This window comes from Eurosta solidaginis, chromosome 1 (genome assembly GCF_040869045.1).
Source record: "Eurosta solidaginis isolate ZX-2024a chromosome 1, ASM4086904v1, whole genome shotgun sequence".
NCBI classification, from domain to species: domain Eukaryota; kingdom Metazoa; phylum Arthropoda; class Insecta; order Diptera; family Tephritidae; genus Eurosta; species Eurosta solidaginis.
The window spans coordinates 48,875,048-48,898,899 of record NC_090319.1 but is presented as its reverse complement, the minus strand read 5'-3'; the positions used below and the strand labels follow the sequence as shown (position 1 = coordinate 48,898,899).

Below are 23,852 nucleotides of genomic sequence, written 5' to 3'. Positions count from 1 at the left end.
AATAAGTTAACATTCTCAATGTACCAATATTTCGTTATGGCATCTCCATTATTTACTAATGACATTTTTACGTGAATCAATTTACTATTCGAGTTTTTGACGTTGAACGATGAATTTTGAAGTGGTTTAGGGATCGTATGTTCATAGGTTTACGAAAGTGCACGATTCCTTGGCGTCCGTACTTATCATAAAACCTATGTTCAGCCACACTAATAGGTCATGGCATAGTTAATAAATTCATCATAAAATTAAAATAACTGCCTCATTCTGTTTGACGATATCGTCTCCAAAACGATTATCGTTCGTGTGTTCGTATCGTTCGCCAAACAGAATGAGGCTGTAAATGTTCTAAGGAATTATGCAGTTTAGTACTTACTTCCTATTTCTGCTACTAATATTTTTCGAAAAATTGCAAAGAAACAACACAGTTAATGGATGTTAATTCGATTTGGGAGCAAAATGGTTGCAGTTGTCAAAAAATTTGTCTGTCGAGCAAACCTCTTGTGATTGAATCATGGTACTCACCTTTGAACGTTTTTTTTTGTGTTTTCCAATTGTTGTTTCAGTTGAGCAGCAGACCACACTCTTTACATTGTTCAATGAGCCTACAGTTAAATGAGCTAAATGATCTTTTAGTGTATTATCCACTATCAATATTTGAATATTCTAAATCAACTTTCTTCTACTCTTTATTTGTTTTTAATTTTTAACACACTCTGCGCTCAATTTTTTTTTTTTTTTTTTTTTTTTGTAATTTAATTTTTGGCAATTGAAGGAATACAATTTTGATAATTCGTTTGCTTAAATATTTTTTTTCTTCATATTTTTTGCTGCTTTAACGCTTACTCTAATAGTATTTTTGACACTTTAACACATTTTGTGCACCACTGGCCTCACTCTCGGCTAACGGCCATTCACACTTTTCCTGTGCACGCTTTTAGAATATCTATAAATTAATTTCACTCAATTTAAGTACATATATATATCTTTCTTTCTTTTCAATATTACTTAATAAATACTCTTTTAATGCAAACAAATTGTTTGACTTCTTTTTTTTTTACCACAATCCAATATATTTCACTTTTGTTTTTTAATTTTCTTTTATTATTCATCCGCAAGCTTTACGTTTTTGCTCTTTCCACATGCAACGAAACGGCGCAACTAGAAACTTCCGTGTTTTTATTCCGTACGATTATTCTCGCGTACACTTCCGGCGACGCGTGGCGAAGCTTCATTTCCGTCGTTCGCAAGCAAACGAATATGCTCACACGAACACACACTCAACAACACATATGTGTGAGCAAACGAATGTATCGTTTGTGCTCGTTAGAGGTGCCACCGTTGAGTAGACGCCTATTTGGATTTTGATTCAAGCAAACTCCTACTTTTCCTTTATTATGTACTGCGTAGTAGATATAGGGGCGATTTTTTTTGTTACTACCTATTTAATGTAAATTGTTGTTGTATTCACACAGCAAGAAGTAAATGTGTTTGGCATATCCCTTGTTTTTGGGGGCATTGATTTGTTAATGTTCTTCCGAAGAATTGCATGAGTTGGTTGTATGTGTGTTTATATTGAAGTGTAAGTACGTATTTACATAATTTTTTGTTTGACAACAAAAAGTGACCTTTTTTGCAGCTAATTAAAATTTTTTTAATATTTTTTAACGTTTTCATAGGGCATTTTATCAAACCTTTTGTTTCACATTTACCATTTTGTATTTCAATGTGATACCTTTTACGAACTGTAAATAGTATATTAACTTAAGTCCACTTTCCAAAAACTGCAAGTCCTGTATAAAGAAGAGTTACAATCCATGGTTTAGTTATTAAAGTTAACCCATATAGCAATATGTCACCCTTCTAAAAATGCAAAGATGTATTTATTTCTAATCTTCTTTAAAAACATTGAAAACAATTTTAAAATAGTACTGCAAATTTAGCTTAAAATAAAGGTTCTAGTTGAGTACACATATTCAGGGCCCGTATCTTGTTATACGATCCGTGATCGAAATAAATTTATTCAATCGCACTAGCTCTGAAATTATTCATCGAATTAGGGAAATATGTTTGTGAAACGGTGGCTACCAGTACTCTTTAGATCCATAATTATTATAATTTTTACGAACCTCAAAATAAAGCCGCATCGACAACGTAGTACATTTTGGAACCGTCGGTGAAGAGTGAAATTGCATCCTTCCTTTCCACCCTATTCCCTTTCCATCTCCCCTTGAAAAAAGCTTTACCTTATGACACCTCTCTTAACTTACTGATGGCGTGTGCTAATCTTATAATGAATCCACATCGGGAAGTCTTCTGAGGATACTAGTGTGGACATACTGCGTCAAGTTTCAACAGTCAGACAGTGCAACCCCTCCGATGGCTGCCAGCTGCACCCTGTTCATCTTTTTAAAACTGTACTCTTTTTGCATGGTCGGCCACCATGCTACAGCTCCATATGTTAGTATGGGTCTGATGACAAGTTTGGGTTTTAGACGCCAGTCTCTGCTGACGATTCTTTTACACGAGTAGAGGGCTATGTATGCGTTTTCGACTTAAGTTAGAAATAATCCAAGCTATTTGACTCTGATTGGCGGCCACCGTGGTGTGACGGTAGCGTGTTCCGCCTGCCACACCGTATGCCCTGGGACCCCTTCTTGTATTTTTTTACTTAAATTCGAAGGGAATGGACCCTGATGGCAGTAAAATAAGTTGATTTTTAGACATTCACCAAAGCTTTCACAAAACCATGGAAAACGCACAAGATTATCTATAGAGGTACATCTAAAAACATAGAGAATATGAAGCACTCCAACGCATTATTTGAAACTTGTTCTGATTGCTAAAATTAAACTTTCAGTTTTTTTTATTTTTATTATTATTACCTTTATATTAAGTCGCTTTCATGTTTGTCCCCTCATTTCCATACAAATTTTTGACCCACGGAAAAGTCTTTTTCGGTAACTTCCCGTTGAGCTAGACACTTGATACTTAGAGCATAGTTCAGATCTGGGAGACATTACAATGCAAGTGAAAAAAAAAAATCTACTAGGTGGCGCACGGATTGAGATATACAGAAAATTAATTTTGAAATGGAAATTTTGCGATCGACTTTTAACTAACTTCTCGGTGATCCAGAGACTTGAAACTTAGCACATGTGTAGTTTGCAAGTCGATGGCTCTACTATTCGTGGAAAACAAAATGCGGCCAGGTGGCAGACGAATCGAGATAAACGAAAATCCCTGAAAAAACGCAGGGAATCTTGCGATCGATTTTTAAGTAACTTCCCGGTAAGCTGGAGACCTGAAACTTGGGCCGTGAGTCAGAACCCGGTGACAATGCAATATTTGATCAAAAAAATGTCGCTAGGTGGCGCATGGATCGAGATATTAAGAAAATAAATTTTGATTTGAGAATATTTCAATCCATTTTTAACTAACTTCCCGGTGACCTAGAGACTTCAAACTTGGCACACAGTTCGAGGCTTGATGACAATACAATTTATAGAAAGCAAAGTTCCGCTAGGTGGCGTGCTAATTGAGATAACTACAAATCGCTGAAAAACGAGGGGAATCTTGCGATCGATTTTTGAGTAACTTGCCGGTGAGCTAGAGACTTGGAACTTTGGGTTAGAACCCGGTGACAATGCATCATCTGATAAAAAAAATTCGCTAGATGGCGCACGCGGATCAAGATGGTAAGAAAAGAAATTTTAATTTGGGAATCTTTCAATCCACATTTAACTAACTTCCCGGTTACCTAGAGACTTGAAACTTGGCACTTAGTTAGAGGCCTAGTGACAATACAGCTTATAGAAAACAAATTTCCGCTAGGTGGCGCGCTAGTCAAGATAACTGAAAATCCTTGAAAAACGAGGGGAATCTTGCAATCGATTTTTAAGTATCTTCCCGGTGAGCTAGAGACTTGAAACTTGGGCCGTGAGTCAGAACCCAAAATTCTAAATGCCTTTTGGTAGGCAGCACTAAAAAGATGATAAAAAAATTTTAAGGACTACCTTTATATAAATGGTCTAAAAAATAGAAGGCAATTTTTCCTTTAATACAGACATAATCTTCTTGAATTTTGACTAAAAAACTTTAATAATAGCTCTTGTAAAAGAATTTTGGGATTTAAAATTATAAAGGTAGAGCGCGTGCTTAACTTTTAAATAATCAATTAGTTAATCCCAAGTACTTTGTTTGCCTTAAATTGAAAGATTGCGCTCCAACTTTATAGTTTTAAATCCCAAAATTCTTTTACAAGAGCTATTGTTAAAGTTTTTTAGTAAAAATTTAACAAGATTATGTCTGTATTAAAGGAAAAATTGCCTTCTATTTTTTGGTCCATTTATATAAAGGTAGTCCTTAAAATTTTTTTATCATGTTTTTATTTTATTTATGCTTTGAAAATGATTTTTGTTTAAATGAAATGTACTTATCTTTGAACGATGTGGTGAAATTTTCTGTTTGCATGAAGCAAAAATGAGAAAATAGTTCCTACTAGCAGACCTGGCAGACGTTGCTCTGCCCCAGCATCGGTCTATCTGCATAACTTTTAAGCAGTTTTTACCTCTTACTCTCCTTCCCCTCTCTCCCTTTTTCCGTATCTTTTTATTAACTTTTTTCTCTCTAGTTCTTCTTCATCCCTTTTTCCCAGTCCTAGTTTCAGTCTCTGTTCAGTGTCAGTCTTAGTCTCAGTCCCAGTCCTAATCCCTGGTCCACTTTCCGGAAAAAAACTTCACAGGAACGTCTTCCTATCTTTCAAGTTGGATATCGTGGACAAACGTGATACGAAATGTATATACATATATTAAAATTTTGTAGAACTTTTTCACCATTCGGTGGCATCACCGGCTTCTAAAATATGGGTTTCCACTCTCTCAGCACCTTCTAAGAAATGCAATGAGATTATTTTGCAGTTACCTTCATGAATATCAGACAGTTTTTAACTGAAATTTTTACTTTTTCACTTTGGTTTCGTCACTACTTCGTTATTTTTAAGAAAAATATCAAGATTTTTGCAGTTTTGTTTTTTTGTAAGCATTCCTTTTAGGTCATTACATATTTGCTTACACTTGTCTTGCTATTGTTATTTTTTGCTTGTGTTTATTTTTTTTTTTGCTGTTTTGTTTTGATTTTCACTTTTCGTATCAATACGCTCGCTTTGTGCTCTCTACATGCAGCAATAACAACCAATTTTGTTTTTCATAGTTAATTGCTCACGCAAGTTTCAAACTTTTCGTAGAGAGCTGCATAAGTTGCGTGTTGTTATTGTTGTGAACAAAAAGAAGAGAATTCGATGCGTATATATTTTTCTCTTTGGGAATAAACATTGGAACACTGAATATCTACTTGGTTATTTGAAGTTGATATATGTAATTATAGCATTTTTCTTGCTCATTCATTTATATTTAGTTTTCTTATCAATTTCAAGTTTTCTTTCTTAATTTTTTGGAACTTATTTTGTTGGGTATTTTAATTTATTATTTAGTACACACCAAGCTTTTAAAAGTTTTTTTTAGTAGCACGTCATATTTAACACTTTTCACTCTCACTGTTCATTTGTTGTTATGTACACTGCTGGTCAAGCAAATAGATTTGTATGATTCCTAAATTAGAGCTGTCAAAGTATCGATGTTGATATCGATTTATCGAGTATTAGGGTTTATGGTGCCGACATCGGTATTTTTATACCCATCTGTACTTGTATAGAGTGTATTATAACCTTGATTAAATAACGGTTGGTTGTACAGGTGTAAAGGAATCGAGATAGATATAGATTCAAGGGCTTGGCTTGTGTAGCGCAACCCTTTAAAGGGGTTGCGAATGCAATATATAGATTTTCCAACCCAACAGCCGAGCCTCTGGCGACCCCAAGTTCCCCATGTCTCTGGGGGGTGGGAGGGCGAAATAGCGTAGAAGGTTTCATGTGGTCATACCAAATCGTTTCCGAGAAATATAAATATAAGAAATACAAATTTTCTACTAATTGAAAAACCTTGTTTCTAAAATTTTGATGTTGCTTTGCCCGGGGCGTGAACCCAGGACCCTCGGTATGGGAGGAGCACGCTACCATCATACCACGGCGGTCGCAATAATAACTTATTGCTAAATACCTCCGAGAATACTTAAATAGGTGAAGCTTCCTTGGTACTAGTAAATTTGATTAAGCCCTTTAATAGATAAAATCTAAAACTAAATGTTGAACCAATTCAACTAAGCAGCAGTGTATGTTTAGTATCTCTGCCTGCACTAATTTAGCAACAAATACCACTAACTAACAAGTAAGGAAGGCTAAGTTCGGGTGCAACCGAACATTACATACTCAGCTGAGGGCTTTGGAGACAAATGTTCGGGTTGAATGTTGACATCATTTACTTATATACTGTAAAAATATTAAATTTTTTGTTAAAATTTGACTTAAATTTTTTTTTTTAAGTGGGCGTGTTCGTCATCCGATTTTGCTAATTTTTTTTAGAACACATATAGTAATAGGAGTAACGTTCCGGCCAAATTTCACAATGATATCTTCAACGACTGCCAAATTACAGCTTGCCAAACTTTTAAATTATCTTCTTTTAAAAGTGGGCGGTGCCAGGCTCATTGTCCAAATTTTACTAACTTTCTATTCTGCGTCATAAGATAAACCCACCTACCAAGTTTCATCGCTTTATCCATCTTTGGTAATGAATTATCGCACTTTTTCGGTTTTTCCAAATTGTCGATATCCAAAAAGTGGGCGTGGTTATAGTCCGATTTCGTTCATTTTAAATAGCGATCTGAGATGACTGCGCAGGAACTTATGTATATACCAAATTTCATCAAGACACCTTAAAATTTACTGAAGTTATCGTGTTTCCGGACGGACAGACGGACGGGCGGACGGACATGCTAAAGTAATTTCTTTTTTCGCCCAGATCATTTTGATATATAGAAGTCTATATCTATCGCCATTAGTTTATGCCGTTACGGGTTACCGTTATGCGAACAAAATTAATATACTCTATGAGCTCTGCTCAGCTGAGTATAAAAAAGAGTTTGCAAAATCGTACGACTCTTTGCTATTTCTGTCGACACTGCAACCAATATTACGCACGCACACACACTCCCACACATATATCGATGCGAGACACGCACCGGGCCTCACTTAGCTCAGCTAGCAAAGCAGCTCTTTTATTCGTATTTTTTCACTTCAGTGTCAGCGGCACCCTCCGCCTCTTCCCTAAATCGATCTAAAATGAATCTAGTCTGAGGTATTTTGTTTGCTGAGCGTAATATTCTCTTGTGTTTGAATGCGTGTGTGTTATTGACGTTCATATTTGTTTTTGTTTTTTTTTTTGCTATGCTTAGTACCAATGAAATTCGCATAAATTTACTGCTGCGTAGTAATTTCTAGAGTAACTTGCTAATTGTATTTTTTCTAGTGCACTATTAAATACCATTGGATTAAATTTAACTATATTACCCCTTTCATGCGCCCCTCACATAAACCGCTATTCCTATTATTGTACCTATTTATGAAAGATAACATATTGTCTAGGGAGCGTTAAAATATGGCCGATGAGTGTTATCTTTTCATATTTTTTGGGAGTTTTTATTTACATTAGACCGTTTCACAAAATTGTTATTTGAAATTTTTTCTTTTAAATTAGTTGCAATTTACTTTATGCTGAGGTGTTGCCACATATTCGAATAAAAAAAAATCATATTTATTATATGACACAATGGATATCAACGAAAAGTATTTTACACTGCATATAAAACAAAATTTCAACTATAGGGTAACCTATGTATACATATTGTATATATTTCTTATATACATATATAACTACATACCCAGCTGTACAATTGAAATGCTGTTGTTGTTTGTTTTGTATGCATAATAGTGTTACTAGGCTGCGCAATAATACATATACATATGCTTCTATTCTGAAAAAATTTCTTCTTCAAGTTATGGCTCCCGACACATAGAAATTGGCTTAGTCATAAAAGGGGCGGTGCCACGCCCATTTTTTTAAATTTGAAGTTTTTCCTATTTATTGTTATAAATCCACTTGTGAAATGAAATACCATTGATACAAAGCTCTTTTTTGCAAAGATATAGCTTATTTTATTGGTCCACGATCCTTTTAAAAATCTTTTATATAAAAGTGGGCGTGGTCCTTAAACGATTTCGTTAATTTTTCTTCAAAGCATTCCTTATAGTAAAGGCAACCTCTCTGCCGAATTTTGTTACGATAGGTTTAACGGTTTTTGATTTATAAGTAACCATATTTGTAAAAATGATTCTATCCCAAGTGGGCGGTGCCACGCCCGTTTAAAATTTGTTTTTTTTTTTATTATTATGAAGAGTTTCAATATCAGTCCTCACGTCAAATTTCAACATTCTAGGTGTATTATTTACTAAGTACCTAATTAGTTTTTTGTGTTTTCCAAAATGTTATATATATAAAAAGTGGGCGTGGTTATCATCCGATTTCGCTCATTTTCAATGCCAATCTATTCTGGGCTCAGATAAGCCCGTGTACCAAGTTTGGTGAAGATATCACAATATTTTCTTAAGTTATCGTGTTAACGGACAGACGGACATGGCTTAATCAAATTTTTTTTCAATACTGATGATTTTGATATAGGGAAGTCTATATCTATCTCGATTTCTTTCTACCTGTACAACCAACCGTTGTCCAATCAAAGTTATAACATCCTGTGTACAAGTACAGCTGGGTATAAAAATAAACAAAATCTACGTAAATATGCATCTGTGAGTAACCAATGAGAAATTGTTACCATATTTAAAAATAAATATTCCTAAGTGGAGTTGCCAACTGAGGTCTAAATCTAATCCTATTATATCTATTTCTTTAAATATCCGGTCATATGTCCGAAACGGCTCCATTTCAAGACTATCTGTCTAGATAATACCACTAATAGTGGTTCTACACGATTTTCCACTTTCTCAAACAATAAAATTTAGGTATGGCAGTAATAGTATGAAGATAAAAATATCTTACGTTGTATTTAAGAAAATCATTTTTAGGTAGAGTTGATACCTGGCATTATCACCTAATCCGACTAAATTTTCTTCTTAAAATATTTTTTACATTTATTTATTATTTATTGTAAATCTTAAAGAACAAATATGGAAACCAGACGAAAGGTATCTTAAAATTCATCAATTATTTTATTATTCATACAACAGAAATATTTATAACTTAGGTTGCCACTTAGGCTAATTTCTTTGTGTATATACCACTATCTCATAGCGATTGCAAACTTTTTTCAACCAGCCTATTGGCTATGCACTTACGTACGACAGATATTTCACCTACGCTGGCAATATATGTAAATATTTTTGAGCAGGGTTTTACCTAATCTTAATTATGTAATTTTATCCGATTAAGCGGTAGAATGTCTGAGGCAAAGTTAAATAACGACGAGCTACACAAGCTTACCCACCCAGGTAGTACTTATTTGATTTAAATAAGAACATTTCCAAAACATGTTTTTTTTTTGTCTGAGATAAAATATAAAACCACAATCCAATATCGATGTTTACTATAAAACTTATAATGATAAAGATTCCCGCATTCACAAATATCTAGCCAAATCAGAACCTTTCTGCCAAACATTTCTGTTTCTTCCGTGCTCGTGATGTACTCTTTTTTTCTTTTTGTACGTTAAAATACCATTGTGTGACTTGACATATGTGGCTCTTACTATTTTGGCACCATCTTTGTTGACATGGATCGGTTTTTCCTAATTAGGGATAGAACATTATTCCACAGCTGAGCGTCTGCTGATTCCTGCGGGTAGCCTCTTCTTGGCTTGGCCTTCACTAAGCCACCTTCCTTGAAGAATAAAACCGTTCTTGGGGCAGTGTCATAGGATGATTCGCCAACTTTTTGTAAGTAACATTGGGATTATTCGTCCAAATGTACAAAATATTTTTACGTAACTCTTCGTTCGTATTAATTTTTCTCGTTGTTGAAGGCTTCACTTCAGAAGCTAATATATTGTACATATTTGTAAAAGTGTCATGAAAAAGCAGTTCAATATATACTTTATAGTACTTTATTACTAAAAAACTTCTACAGTTCTAAATTTGAAGAACTTTCAGTACGATACCTTATACCATGATGAAATGAATATTCAGGTGTTCTCATCCCGTTGACGTTTTTCCTTATTCTGACAAGTTCGGCATGCATATTTTAGAAGTTTGTCTATCATACAGAACTGCCTTTGAGTTCTGCTACGAACGGAGTACATTTTACTATACGTTTAGAAATATTATAACTGTATAAGCCGCTACTAGAATTGTTTAGCCAGAAATATTAACGTAACTTTGTGTTCTGCAAAATAATATGGAAAAAATTTTGCAGGAGATAAATTATCTTGGAAATTTTGTACGAAAAATGAAGCAACCAAATTGAATACAAGTAAACCGGAAAATATAATTACAGAAAAAGTGAGGTAATATTGCTGACATCACCTTTATTATTACATGATGCCTTATAAATATGTATATCCTTATGGGCATTTTTGTAGAAACAAATTAAACATTTTTGGAAAAAACCAAATATTTTTTATGAAACGGTCTAATGTGCATACATACAAATGTATATTTATAGCCGCAGCAAACTTCGTTACGTGTAGCACATAAAGCAGTAACATATGTAACTGTCTGGAATCAATTCGATTTTAAAATAATATTTTAGGTTTAATTTTTTTTACTTTAAGTTTTGTAGATTGTTTTAAAATTCTTAATTTTTTGCTGTCTAAGCGTCCACATTGAGCCTTACTTAAGTTATTCACTAGATATATGATTTTTTTTTTGTTTTTATACATTAATATTACACTTTTAAAGTCGTTGCGTATTCGCTTTTGTTTTTAATTAGCAAATCAGTTTTGATTAAATATACATAAACAGTTTTATATATATTTGATACACTCAATGTACATAAACGCGGGAGTATTTATTATCCGTGAACCTCTTGCACGCGCCCTATCGAACTCAAAGTTATGAATAAACTGAGTCTGCAAGTTTTTTTGGGGTGGCGCCGGAGCAGCAGCGAACCAACAGAGACACAATTATAACAGCGAAAAGTCGCCACCAGCAGCAACATGAAAAATAATGAAAAAACCTAAAAAAAAAAACATAAAAACATATAAACAAGTAAAGAGCCTGCAAGCCAATATGCAACAACAACAGGTTTTATGCACCACAATGCCCCATCAAGCCTAGTGGTGAATGTCCACTTGGCTGCTGATCTAAATAGTTTTTGTTAGGCTTTGCTCACTCTTGATTTTGTTTATTGTTTTGTTATCGCTTTTCATTTACGTATTTATGCTGTAACTAGTTGTTGTAATTGTTTTCTGGCCTACTATTCATAGCTTATTAACCGTATATGTATGCTCTTAAGAGTGTTCTCTTTTCCCTAATGCGCTCTTAGGTTGGTTTTAATATAGGGGGAGGCCTTCAGTGCATTCATTGAAATAGTTGTATACATACATATGTGTACTTATACATATCCATATGTCTGTAGGTATGTATGTAAGATCTCGCTATACTCCATGTGAAATCAATTCGAAACCAATAGCATGTTTACATTATTTTATGAACACTGTTCAATGCTTCTTATGTTATAGGCATTCATACCGACCTAGTTGGAAATATATTCATTCTTTTGCGTTTAACCATATAAAAGGTTTTGACTTTAGCTAAGGATGCAATGTTTTTAATATAACAGTGAGCTCGAACGTTATATATCTAGGTATGATTGGCTGGCCCTTGCTAGACCATCCTTCCCTAATAATGCGAATATCAGATTCAGCGTGCCTCTAAAGAGGGTAGAGAAGGAAGGAACGTCAAGGAAGGTTAACGAACTGAACCGGAAGCAGTAAGTTGTAGAAGAGAAATAGAGTTTGCCAATGTTGGGAGAACTCGAGAAATCCAATGAATTTATAATAAAGACACTTCCGACTGCGTATTAGAGGTTTACGATGATCACTTTATCGGCGGCGGCGGCGTATGCTCTATTATATACCGGCGCCTGTATTCTTACTTTAAAAGCCTTAATTTTTTTATTTAAAAAAATAATATTTAGGAAATGTTTTGTTTGTATGTAAGGAAATCAACGTTTTAGCCATTTCGGAAAGATTCGGGGATTTTGCCTCAAAATCTCGCAAATCGTTCAAAAATTGTCAGGAGTATCTGCTTGCGGAGGGATTGTGCCTCGTTCACTTACTCCAGAGAGGCTTCGAACCTAACTCCGGTCTTTGGAATTGGTACTGGCGTCTGCTGAAAAAAAAAAAATAATAATAATAGAGATACATAAACTGGTCACTTTTTTGTCTGTATATCTCGTGCAAAGCGTAGTTTCACCTGGGGTTAATTCCTAATAATCGTCGCGAACACAATTTCTTTAAATAAGTTTTGGCTCCTTGGCGGTCACGCACAAAGGCGACTTACGGTTGCTATTAATGGTCTATTAATACTCATGAATCTCGTGGCACAGGGCGCCTCCAGTTTTTTCGGCTGTTTTTAAGAGCTACAATTCCCGATGTGTGGACAGTAGCAATCCCGACCACCAGTCCCTACCACGCCTCCTGACCCTCACACCATACGCGCGCACAGAAGCTATAGGACTGTTACTTCGAACTCATACCTTCGTGGACGTCACTTTCCTAGAAGCACTAGGTGTATCTCCGAAGACTTTCTAACGGATGTTTTTGTCGCGCTATGCTACCCAGCTACACCAGAGAAACACCTTGAAACGTAATGGAGTGAGTATTCGGCCAAGGATGCCGCCCTCGAAATCATAAGTAATCTAAGTGGATGTCGTTGCGTAACTCATGCGTGAAAATCGTATAATCCTCGGCGCATCTACATAAATAAAATATTATAAAGACCCTGGATAAAATTTTTAAAATGTAGACCAAAGTTTGCAGACGTTTATGTTCACAACATTGATTTGAACAGTCTTCGTTAAATCAAAACGATATTTTAGAATGAACATTGTTCTTGACAGGAATGGGTGTTTTTCCTTCTCCAAGTTAGACGAAAAGTTGGAATATTTTAATAGGCTTGTCAATCACATTTTTAAAATTCAAGGTCATAAAAAATCATGGTTTCAAATGAACGTGAGAAAGCTTACAGAGAATGGGAACAATTTCCATATGAAAACAAATGGGAAGCCTATCGTCTTTTGCGCAGTCAAGCTACTTTATGTATCCGGAATGCTAAGGTGGCATATTTGAATAATAAATTTAATGCAAATTTTCCTCCAAAAATGCTATGGCAGAATCTCCGCACTTTTGGAGTATCCAAAAATGATAATATTCAATGCAAATTTAACCCTAATGTAATGAACTCGCACTTCTTGAATGGTAATATAAGTGATACCAGTGTAAATTATAGTGATGATCATGGCACCAGCTATGAACACAATAAGATGTGTAGTATAGGCAGAAGACCGAATATTGATATTGATAGTTTTGACTTCTCAGTTGTAACTGCAAGTGATGTCTTGGATGCTATATTTGACGTTAAGTCTAATGCCATTGGAGTCGATGGCATCAGTATACGATTTATTAAACTTCTACTTCCATTTGTTACAGCTTCACTAACACATATATTTAACTTTTCAATTATGGTTTCCAAGTCAATGGAAAATAGCTAATGTTATCCCTATTCCAAAGATTTTATGCCAATTAGCCTATTGCCAGCCTTATCTAAGCTTTATGAGAAGCTATTAGCTAAGCAGATAAATGATTATATATATAATAATAACTTACTATCTGAGGTCCAGTCGGAATTCAGGAGAGGACATAGTTGCGCTACTGCCATGCTTAAGATTCTTGAAGCCTATGACCGTAATGAACCTACAGTATTTGTACTTTTAGATTTCTCACGAGCTTTTGACACAGTTGACTGCAGAATACTTCTGCATAAGCTGGAAATAAACTATAACTTCAGCTCTTATGCTATAAAGCCAATCCAAAACTACCTCACAGCTCGACTTCAGCAAGTTCAATGCGGTGATGATGCCCCAAACTTAAAGCTTACAACATCTGCTGTCCCACAAGGATATATTTTAGGCCCAATATTGTTTACACTTTTTATTAACGACATAGTTCACGCCCTACTGGGCTTACCGAAGACTTGTTCGTCGGGCTGAATGAAGACTTATCACGCATAGGACATTGGGCTCACAGAAATAAGTTATATCTGAATGCAACGAAATCTAAGGCGCTATCAATATCGAGCGCAACATGTGACTTGAACAGCCTTCCTGAAGTTGTACTTAATGAAGGCAAAATATTATTCCAAGACGTGGTCACCAATTTAGGCTTCAGAATTAACTCTAAATTAACTTGCGTTGACCATGGGTCGGTAAAACATATAATACATATAATACCCTTCGAAATTTGTACAGAATTGCCTATTTACTACCACGCGAAACAAATATGAAGCTGGTCAAATCTCTTATAGTTCCTCAAATTTCGTATGGGGAACTTATATACGGTAATCTTGATTCGTCTTCACATAATAAATTGCAGCTTGCCTTAAACAATGCTGCCCGTTTCGTTTTTTCTAAAAAGAAATTTGATCATATCCCTTCATATGCCGTACAGATTCCCGGAAGTGGTGTTAATAACTTCTTAAAACTCAATGCTTTTTGCATAAGCTACTTCATTCCAGTCGGACCCTGAATTTATTGGTTCCTAATTTTAAATACAAAACATCCTCAAGACTGTTCTTTGTCAGTACAATCTGTCTATGGAACTCACTTCCCTCCAAAACAAAAGCTATTAGAAAAGCAGGATGTTTCAAACTAGCAGCATTTTCTTTTCTTAACTATTAAGTTACTCTAAATCATTAAATTTTTCGAGCTCAAGGCCACGCATAAATAAAAACCAAATATTTTATATCTTTCAATAAATATACTTGTTTAATGTTAATCGATATTTCGACCTCAATCTGAGATCATCCTTAGGAACTTTTGGCTGTGCCTGATCGATCACTATAACTATAAGCATTCAAGTAAATATATCCATTTAATACTTAAGTATCATACTGGTACATATGTGGTAGTATTCGCTAACTAACTGATATACGAATACTAATCCATATGACCAGTAGGGTACTTAAGTATTAAATGGATATATTTACTTTAATGCTTATAACTTTTGTATTAGTCCATGAATGACAGCTTATTTTTTTTTGTAATAATACAGAGCTTAGTGAGAAAACAAAAAAATCTGCAAAAACGAACTAACTGATATACGAATACTAACACATATGTACCAGTAGGGTATTTAAGTAATTGATGGGAATATTTACTTGAATGCTTATAACTTTTGTATTAGTTCATAGATTTTGATTAAAGCTTATTTTTTTATAATAATACACAGCTAAGAGGGAAAAAAAAGTTTTCGAGATCCTTCCTCGCAAAGTACAAATTTTTTCATAAAAAAAAAAAGGCAAAAATCCGTAATGATTGTTCGTTATCTTGGAATCTGCAGGGCCTAGCAAAAAGTGTTGTATGCATAGTTTATAGCAAATTTCATTACCTTTTAAAAGCTTCAAACCGTTTTAGAATTGCTCAATTGATTCTTGAGATATATATGATTGAGTGGACCCAATTTTTATTTTTTTGGAAAAAACCGTTATTCGTAAATATCTCAAAAATGTTACTATAGAATTAAAAATAACCTTGATTTTCGAAATCAGGAGGTGATTTTACATAGGAATTTCATAATGGAGTCTCTGATGCATTTTGGCTGTAAACCAGTGTAAACAACAGATATTTGAATGTAAGCCTAAGTGATTTTTCAAAACCCTTCTCATACGTACATATATCCTCAACTTAATTATGCGGTAAGAATCATTTCAAAGGAGTGTTTATGCCCCTAGAACCTACTAAGGAATTTGCATCACTGATTTCGCTTATTAGAAAGCGCCTGTTTTTTTAAATAACTTTTGAACAGTTAGAAAGATTTAAATTTCGCAATTAGTTTCTTATAACTGGCACTGATACGCATCCGTTTATACCACTTTCGACCATATCCGACCAATTTTCGACAAGAACAATAAATGGCCTAAACAGTGTTAAACTAGTAGAAAATATCAAAAATAACGAAAATCGGCGGCGGTGGCGGAGTTTTTCTCTACTGCGTAAAACAAGCTTGCTCTCTTAGAAAATTCAGAGGTAAAACAAAGCTGCCAAGATGCTGCAAAGATGATTCAGAAGATCCCGAAGTCAGCACTTACACTTCGATCACGGAACGGGTAGTGACGGGCTTGGTGGTTGATACCAAGATCTAATGGACTGTGAAACTTTTCTCTAAAAGCCCCGACACATGAAACGTTTTTCATATAGATGCGTTCAACGCAATCTTATGCAAGAAAGCAGCATTGCCACCATCACGCAAGATGTCGCGTTTGTAAATAAGAAAGAAAAGAACTGCAGCTGAAACTAACTTCGGCTTACTCATTCATATTGAAAATTTTTTGAAATACTGTTATGAATATTCTCACTATTCAACAAAAATACTTGCTTACATATCTTGTCGTTGTTAGAAAAATACCAACTTTTGTGAAAAATAGTTTTACTTGCAAAGTGTGAAAGCACTCATATACAAAGCATATGTCGAATTCTTCTTCTTATATTTTGCTTGCAAAAAGTTGGCTACTTTTCTTTGTCAGATGGTGCTAGTGTCGTTTGATCTGCTGCTCTCCATAAAAAAACATGCAATCTACTCATCATGCATAAGATTGCTTTGAACGCATATATATGAAAAACTTCATTGTGGCTCGGCCATAAGTTTAAAACCCCGGGATTAGGTGGTAACGGTCATTTAACGAATTTCGAGGAACGGGATGGTGGAATGACTTTAAATAATTTTCGATGAGTGCATAAAACTTAATCATGTACCGCACCACAAAGTTCTCGTGTAGTTTTCGTACCAAAGGCGAGGAAGATCGGTCATATGGATCCCAAATACTACAGGCGCATTAGCTTAACATATTACTGCTCAAAACCTTTGAGAGGCTGATGATGTATACATAAAGTCCCACATGGATGAAAAACCGTTCTCCACAACGAACCATGCGTACATCACAGGAGTCGGTAGATGGCACTGTATACGGTGGCTATTTACTTAGAAAATTCCCTGGAATATGAGTTGAATGCCTCGAATTACAAAGCAAGTAGGCTGTATAAGGTGTCGGACGGTGCGATGTATCCACTTATAAGATAAGCTGATAAAAAACTTTATCTGACACACTTCATATCGGAAATTTGTGCTTTTTAGCCGAAATTACTTAGTTCTCTTAATTGTAGCAAATTATCTTAACTTAAAAAGCTAATCCATGGATTTGAAAGTAGGATTGTTTGTAAATATGGCCCGGCGTCCCCATTAGAAATGAAGATGGAAAGCAGCTAGAATTGTGGATATGAGCCCTATACTTATACACAATTCCTAAAGAACATGTATATAGTACAGGTTAATAGTGAATGTATCGTATCTCTTGCAAAACAACCAAAAAAAATGGGGAAGCGCTTATGATTACGGCAGCCAATGGAAGCCGAGACAAGCTCCGCAAACCACATTACGATAAATTACTTAACGTGGATTTAAAACTTTAGCTTTAATTTTCTTTGAACATGTTTTCTTGTTCGATCTTGGTGATAACTAACACAAATTGAAAGGTCAATCGGATTTCAAGTCATCTTGGACTGGCTTTTCCCAGGTCAGCAGGGCCGTCGCTTTCCTCTGTTGCCACAGGCAGGTGCATGCCTGTAAACTTGTGATCCGGAGTCACTCCATGCTTTCCCATCAAAATATCCGAAAAGCTCCAATTGTGGCAGAAAGAGTGCAGAAAGCGAGTTTATGCAGGAATATTTTTTTTCAAACTTTTTTCGACCCGGTTTAATGTACACAACTACGTGCTAAATTTAACTTAAAGTTAAATAAATAAAATTTGCTTTGGTGCCAATTGCTTTCTAACATTAAAAAAGATCTTCAGGTAATGATAATAATTGTACAAGTTTCCAACTGGGTTTACACGTGGTGCGCTTCACACACACTCCAACACCTTTACATACAATTCTTTTACCTTTCTCTTAGATAGATACTCGCGACCACTTACGCCCAGTAACAAAAGGTATTAGATAGGAAAAGAGTTGGTAATAGCCAAAGTGAGGGTCTTACTGCTGAATTCATCGCTGAATTTTAACACAGCGAGATCCTACGAAATTCATACCTGAACAACTCGCTTACCCATGGATATTAACCAGTCAATTATATGAATTACCGACTTACATACTTGGGTAAATGATTTGATCAGCTGTACACCTAAACGACTCACATACTTTGACAAATGAATTGATCAGCTGTTCACCTTACCGACTCACATACTCGGGTCTATGAATTGATCAGCTGTACACCATACCGACTCACATATTTGGGCAAATGAATTGATCAGCTGTTCACCTTACCGACTCACATACTTGGCTATATGAAAGAACTAAAGAGGATTTAATGCAAATATTTTATAGTTTTACACTTTTTAATTCATTAGTTAACAAAAATTAACATTCGAGGCAAAATAAAAAAATTCAATTCGTAACATAAAAAGTTTATATATTCCCAGTAACAAAAGGTATTAGATAGGAAGTGAGTTGGTAATAGCCAAAATGAGGGTCTTACTGCTGAATTCATCGCTGAATTTTAACACAGTGATGTCCTACGAAATTCATATCTGAACAACTCGCTTGGCGGCCACCGTGGTGTGATGGTAGCGTCCTCCGCCTACCACACCGTATGGCCTGGGCTCGCACCCCGGGCAAAGCAACATCAAAATTTTAGAAATAAGGTTTTTCAATTAGAAGAAAATTGTTCTAAGCGGGGTCGCCCCTCGGCAGTGTTTGGCAAGCGCTCCGAGTGTATTTCTGCCATGAAAAGCTCTCAGTGAAAACTCATCTGCCTTGCAGATGCCGTTTGGAGTCGGCATAAAACATGTAGGTCCCGTCCGGCCAATTTGTAGGAAAAATCAAGAGGAGCACGACGCAAATTGGGAGAGAAGCTCGGCCTTAGATCTCTTCGGAGATTATCGCGCCTTACATTTATTTTTTTTTTTAACTCACATACTCGGATAAATGATTTGATCAGCTGTACACCTTACCGACTTACATATTTGGGCAAACGAATTGATCAGCTGTTCACCTTACCGACTCACATACTTGACTATATGAAAGAACTAAAGAGGATTTAATGCAAATATTTTATAGTTTTACACTTTTTAATTCATTAGCTAACAAAAATTAACATTCCAGGAAAAATAAAAAAATTCAATTCGTAACATAAAAAGTATATATCTTTTTTAATGATTTTTGCATTCACTTCTATTTCGCTAGTTTTTATTCTGCTGCCCCCTCGAGGAAACCACGATTCTTTCCCATCTTGAAAGCTCTTTTGAGCTCCCGCTCAAAATTTCCTCTAGTGTAGCCCTCCACTTGTATTGCCTCCGAAATGAAAAATTGTTTATATTAAAATTGTTTTATAATAAATATTTATTTAATAAAAAATAAAACTTACCATATATTACATCATTCAGAGACTCAAATTTCTGCAATGCAACCTTTTAGTGCAATCCATCTTAATTTAGTTGTACCGCCACTTTATTGCTGGGTATTTTTGTCATACCTTTACAACTCGAATCGGTCCAATTACGTTTTTTATAAGAGATACCTTAAAAAAAATTTTAATAATTAAATTTTGATGTTAATGTTAAAAAAATTATGCTGGTGCGACTTTAGACATCATCCTTATTTTTAGATACCTACATGCATCCTTATTTTTAGATACCTACATCATCTTCAATTTTAGTGAGGTGAGATATGTCGCAAATCGGGAATCTTATTATATATTTCCACTGATATTTTCAATCATAGTATTTAGAGTTGCAGTATTTTCATCACTTATGTCATCCACATCATCATTTGATATATTATAATAAACATTTTTGATGACGTTTTCTATACATACTTATTAGTTTAATTCACTTCCACCCGACCGCTTTCAACTGATCTTTAATATTTACTAAAAGCAAAATAAAAACGAAATTTGCGTGGCAGCAAATTTTGCCGTCACAACGGGATAACGGTAGTAACTTATTTGCAACAGTAAATATATGCATGCATGTAAATATTACATGGAAATATTTGTTTGTTTGTACGTAGTTGCAGCTTCGATTTCTTTGAAAATTTAGTACTGACGTGATCGCATACCCATGGCAGTGAGTCGTTCGGGTTGTGCGAATAACTTTGATATAAATACTTTTGTTGAAAATACCAACAACGATTTCAAAACCAATTTTTTTTTCGTCTCTCACCCCCGCAACTTATTTCCAACTCGTTTACCTTTTTCAGTTCTGAATACTTTTGGTACTGGGACGTGTTTAAAATACCTCACAAACACAAATAAAATTACATACTCTCATAGTTACTACGTCTTTGCAAAATGTTGCTAGTTCTGTTCTTTTCATAGCTTCTGTTTTTGTCTCTCATTCGCATTCAGGTACTCAACTGTTAAAACTTGCCGCAACATCTTTACCACTTTTCATTTTCCCTCTTAATCATTGTTGCCGTTATCCACAACTATTCCCAATTGAAACAGTTAAGGCAGTTTAAGCTAGGTTAACTTTGCGTTCATGGAAATTCCCCACACTTACACTTTGAGACATTTCTGTCCATTATGAGTGCCCTCAGTAAGTGCCAGGTGAGGGCGTATTCGTTCAATCAGACTACTTTCTAATGGTCCTCATCGAGCCACTTGCTTTTTCGGATAAGCCCAAGTAGAAGTGAAAAAACTATCTTCCCAACCTCTGATAGACTGACGAAAAATGTGCGCACAAAAATCTGTTTGCAGCCGAAAACATCGGCAAAGAGAGTGATGAACCGACCTCTCTTCCTGCTTATTTTTCACGCGCCCAACGCTTTCAATTAATTGCCTGATCAACGCCCTGTATTGATGAGGAGTGTGATGACTAGTACCTAGGACCTACGTAATTATTTTAGTATTATTATTACTTAATGTAAGTATTGTTTTCAATAAAACCGTTTTTAACTAAAATTTTTTTTCATTAGATATTTTATTGAAAATGAACTTAGGTCGTCAACATAAGCATAGTTTGGCAACACTGATGAAAAAATGCACATGCGCTTTTGAAACGCTCTCCTCATACCAGTGATGATAATCATGGTAAATTTGTACTTTTTTTGGTACATTTCGCTTCCCGAAAGTACATTGGTACTACATTGACATATTTGGTACATTTTTGTAAAATACCGCACTACACTTCTTCAAGTCATTTGCAAAGCAGCTCTGAATTTGTAAAAAATTTTAAATTTTTCGAAGAAAATATATAATTAAGTCATTTTGTAGCCGAGTACAATTTGCCATTTGCAATTATGGATCATTTAAATATGCTTATGAAAAATAGCATAACTGATTTTAAAATTGTGAACAAACTTTGCATCAATAGAATTAAAGCAAATCCATAATTTTATTTTGTCAGAAGAATTATTACTCTCTAATAATAGATGAAACGACTGATATATGTATATCAAAAAATTTGGCAGTTTCGATTGGAATTTTTGATAAAAAGTGCTGGATAGATTTTTAGATTTGATACCTTGTTCGATAGTAGCACGGAGGGTATTTTTAATGCCATTATTAAATCTTTAAAACACTATCCAATACCACTTGAAAAAATGATTGGTTTCACTACCCACAATTGCTCGGTTATGATGGCAGCAAAAAGCGGAGTGCAAGCAAGGCTGAAGCAATTTGTTCCAAATCTGCATGTTAATGGATGCGTTTGTCACATTTTAAATCTAGCTTCAATGGCCGCTTGTAAAGTATTTCTCAACAAAATTGATACATTTTTAAAAGACGTAAGCTATCAGTTTTGTAACAGCCTCCTTAGGAAGGCAGACTTTCAGAGTTTTCAAGAACATATCGTTTCAGAAATACATGTTATACTAAAGTACGCCCCACAAGGTGGCATTTTAGATAAGCAGTCATAGATAGAATTCTTGAGCAATGGAATGCCCTCAAGTGTTATTTTAATCTTTACGTATTTGAAAATAAAATCAGCAGCAAAAGTATATTTTACATTTCTTTCTTATATTTTAAATGAAATAAATAATATGAATATAGAAGTGCAGTATGAAGGAATGCACATACATTTACTTATTACCAAAATCAAGTTTTTATAAAAAAATGTTGTTTAGACTCCAGTTCTATTTGGATGTTAAATATTGATTCAGACGAAAATCACTTAATCCCAGATGAAGTTTACTGCGGTGTTAATGTGCATATTATTCTATCAAAACAACCTTTTCGAAAAAGATGTCGTACACATATTTAAGAGCTGTGCTAAACAATTTTATACAAAATTTTTTAGTACTTTATTAAAGACAGTAAATTTAAATGATAAAACTTTTTTGTGGGCTGCAAAGCTTTCACCAGAAGGTATTTTAATCGCTGAAACAAATAGCATTGTGCCTTTAGTTATGGACTTGTTTTCGAAATATGCATTTGATAAAATAGAGAATTCTGAATTTAGAGGTTTAGCAGAGCATGAGCGCCTCAAAAAATTCAAGAATTTAAATATATGCAGCTTTTTAGAAGAATTAAGATAAGTTAAAAATTAATTAAATGCGCAAATGTTTTCCAATATTTATTGAATAGTTCAAGGCATATTGTCGATTCCACATTCATCCACAAACGTAGAAAGGATATTTTCTATACAAAATTTAATTAAAACTGAGTGTATCAATAGACTTCAAATAAACACAGTTTTCAATTTAATAAAAACTAAAGACTTCATGAAATCAACTAACAGTAGTTGTCATAATATAGATATGAAAAAAAATCTTTTGTCAACTGAGGTATTTAAAGACCTCAAAGAAGAAGAAGTGTTAATGTAATTGAAACATGAGTTATTAGTATAGATGTAGGCGATAATTTGTCAACTTTTATACCTGAGTCTAAATCTTTTGTACCTAAATGTTTTTATGAAACGTTTTTGCATTGAATGCAGGTGTTATTTTTTTTTAAACATTAATTTTATATTTCTGACTGGTACACAATAAAGAAATGTTTTTATATATGTACATAATTGTACCCTTCAATCGATAAACGTCTATTATTTTTACTGGAAAAGTATTTCTTCATAAATCATATTTCCCTGTAATACTACCTTTAATTTGTGTTAGAAAGTTTCCTGACTAAAAACAGTTTTTGTTTGGTTCAATTTGGCATCCGAAGACTTGGTACATTTTTGGATAATTTGGTACATATTTTTTCCTCGTTTGGTACAAAATGAAAAAATCCATTTATCATCCCTGCCTCACACATTTCATTTTTTATTTGTTTACCCTGTGTTGTTGTATAAATGTATAGATGTATGTTTTGTGGTTGAGGGAGAAACTTGAAATGTTTTTGACCTTTACAAGTTTTGTTTTTGTTCCACTCGTTACTGGTGCAGCTGTAGCGTTAACGTGTTATTATTGTTTTGACGGTTTAATTTCTTCAAGCACACCATGTGTGTTTACTCTCTTTTATGTGTTTTGGGTGGGGGCTGCATAGTCTATGCCTTACTCATTTGTTTTATGCCCAGAGCAAAGGCACTCACACATGCATGCATACGTACCATCCCATGTGCGTATGTAAATATTTAGGTATGTATTGTATACCTATACGGGCCTGTATAAATATACTTCTCAGCGACATCTGATGGAAAGTAATAAGCTTATTAGCACGGCACCTCCCTCTGTTGG

At 34.6% G+C, this 23,852-nt stretch overlaps 1 protein-coding gene and 1 long non-coding RNA gene across 13 annotated transcripts in view; both read right to left on the bottom strand.

Annotated features, from left to right (window-relative positions):
• The window catches only part of InR (Insulin-like receptor), a 548,799-nt gene extending 537,794 nt beyond the window's left edge, over window positions 1-11,005 (bottom strand). For 8 of the 12 annotated variants that reach the window (XM_067788935.1, XM_067788941.1, XM_067788967.1 and 5 more), the window contains exons 1-3: window positions 10,613-11,005; window positions 4,924-5,577; window positions 526-1,793 (exon numbers count right to left, since the gene is read on the bottom strand). The gene's annotated coding sequence lies outside the window, so the exon portion shown is untranslated. The remainder of the gene's footprint in view (window positions 1-525; window positions 1,794-4,923; window positions 5,578-10,612) is intronic. The other 4 variants (XM_067788910.1, XM_067788924.1, XM_067788930.1 and 1 more) reach the window with 4 other exon arrangements.
• Window positions 11,006-19,287: 8,282 nt separating this feature from the next.
• Window positions 19,288-20,284, bottom strand: LOC137238903 (uncharacterized). Its single transcript, XR_010949250.1, has 3 exons — window positions 19,877-20,284; window positions 19,603-19,755; window positions 19,288-19,529 (listed from the first exon to the last, which is right to left on the bottom strand). It is a non-coding gene; the product is annotated as an uncharacterized lncRNA (long non-coding RNA).
• Between the last annotated feature and the right edge of the window lie 3,568 nt (window positions 20,285-23,852).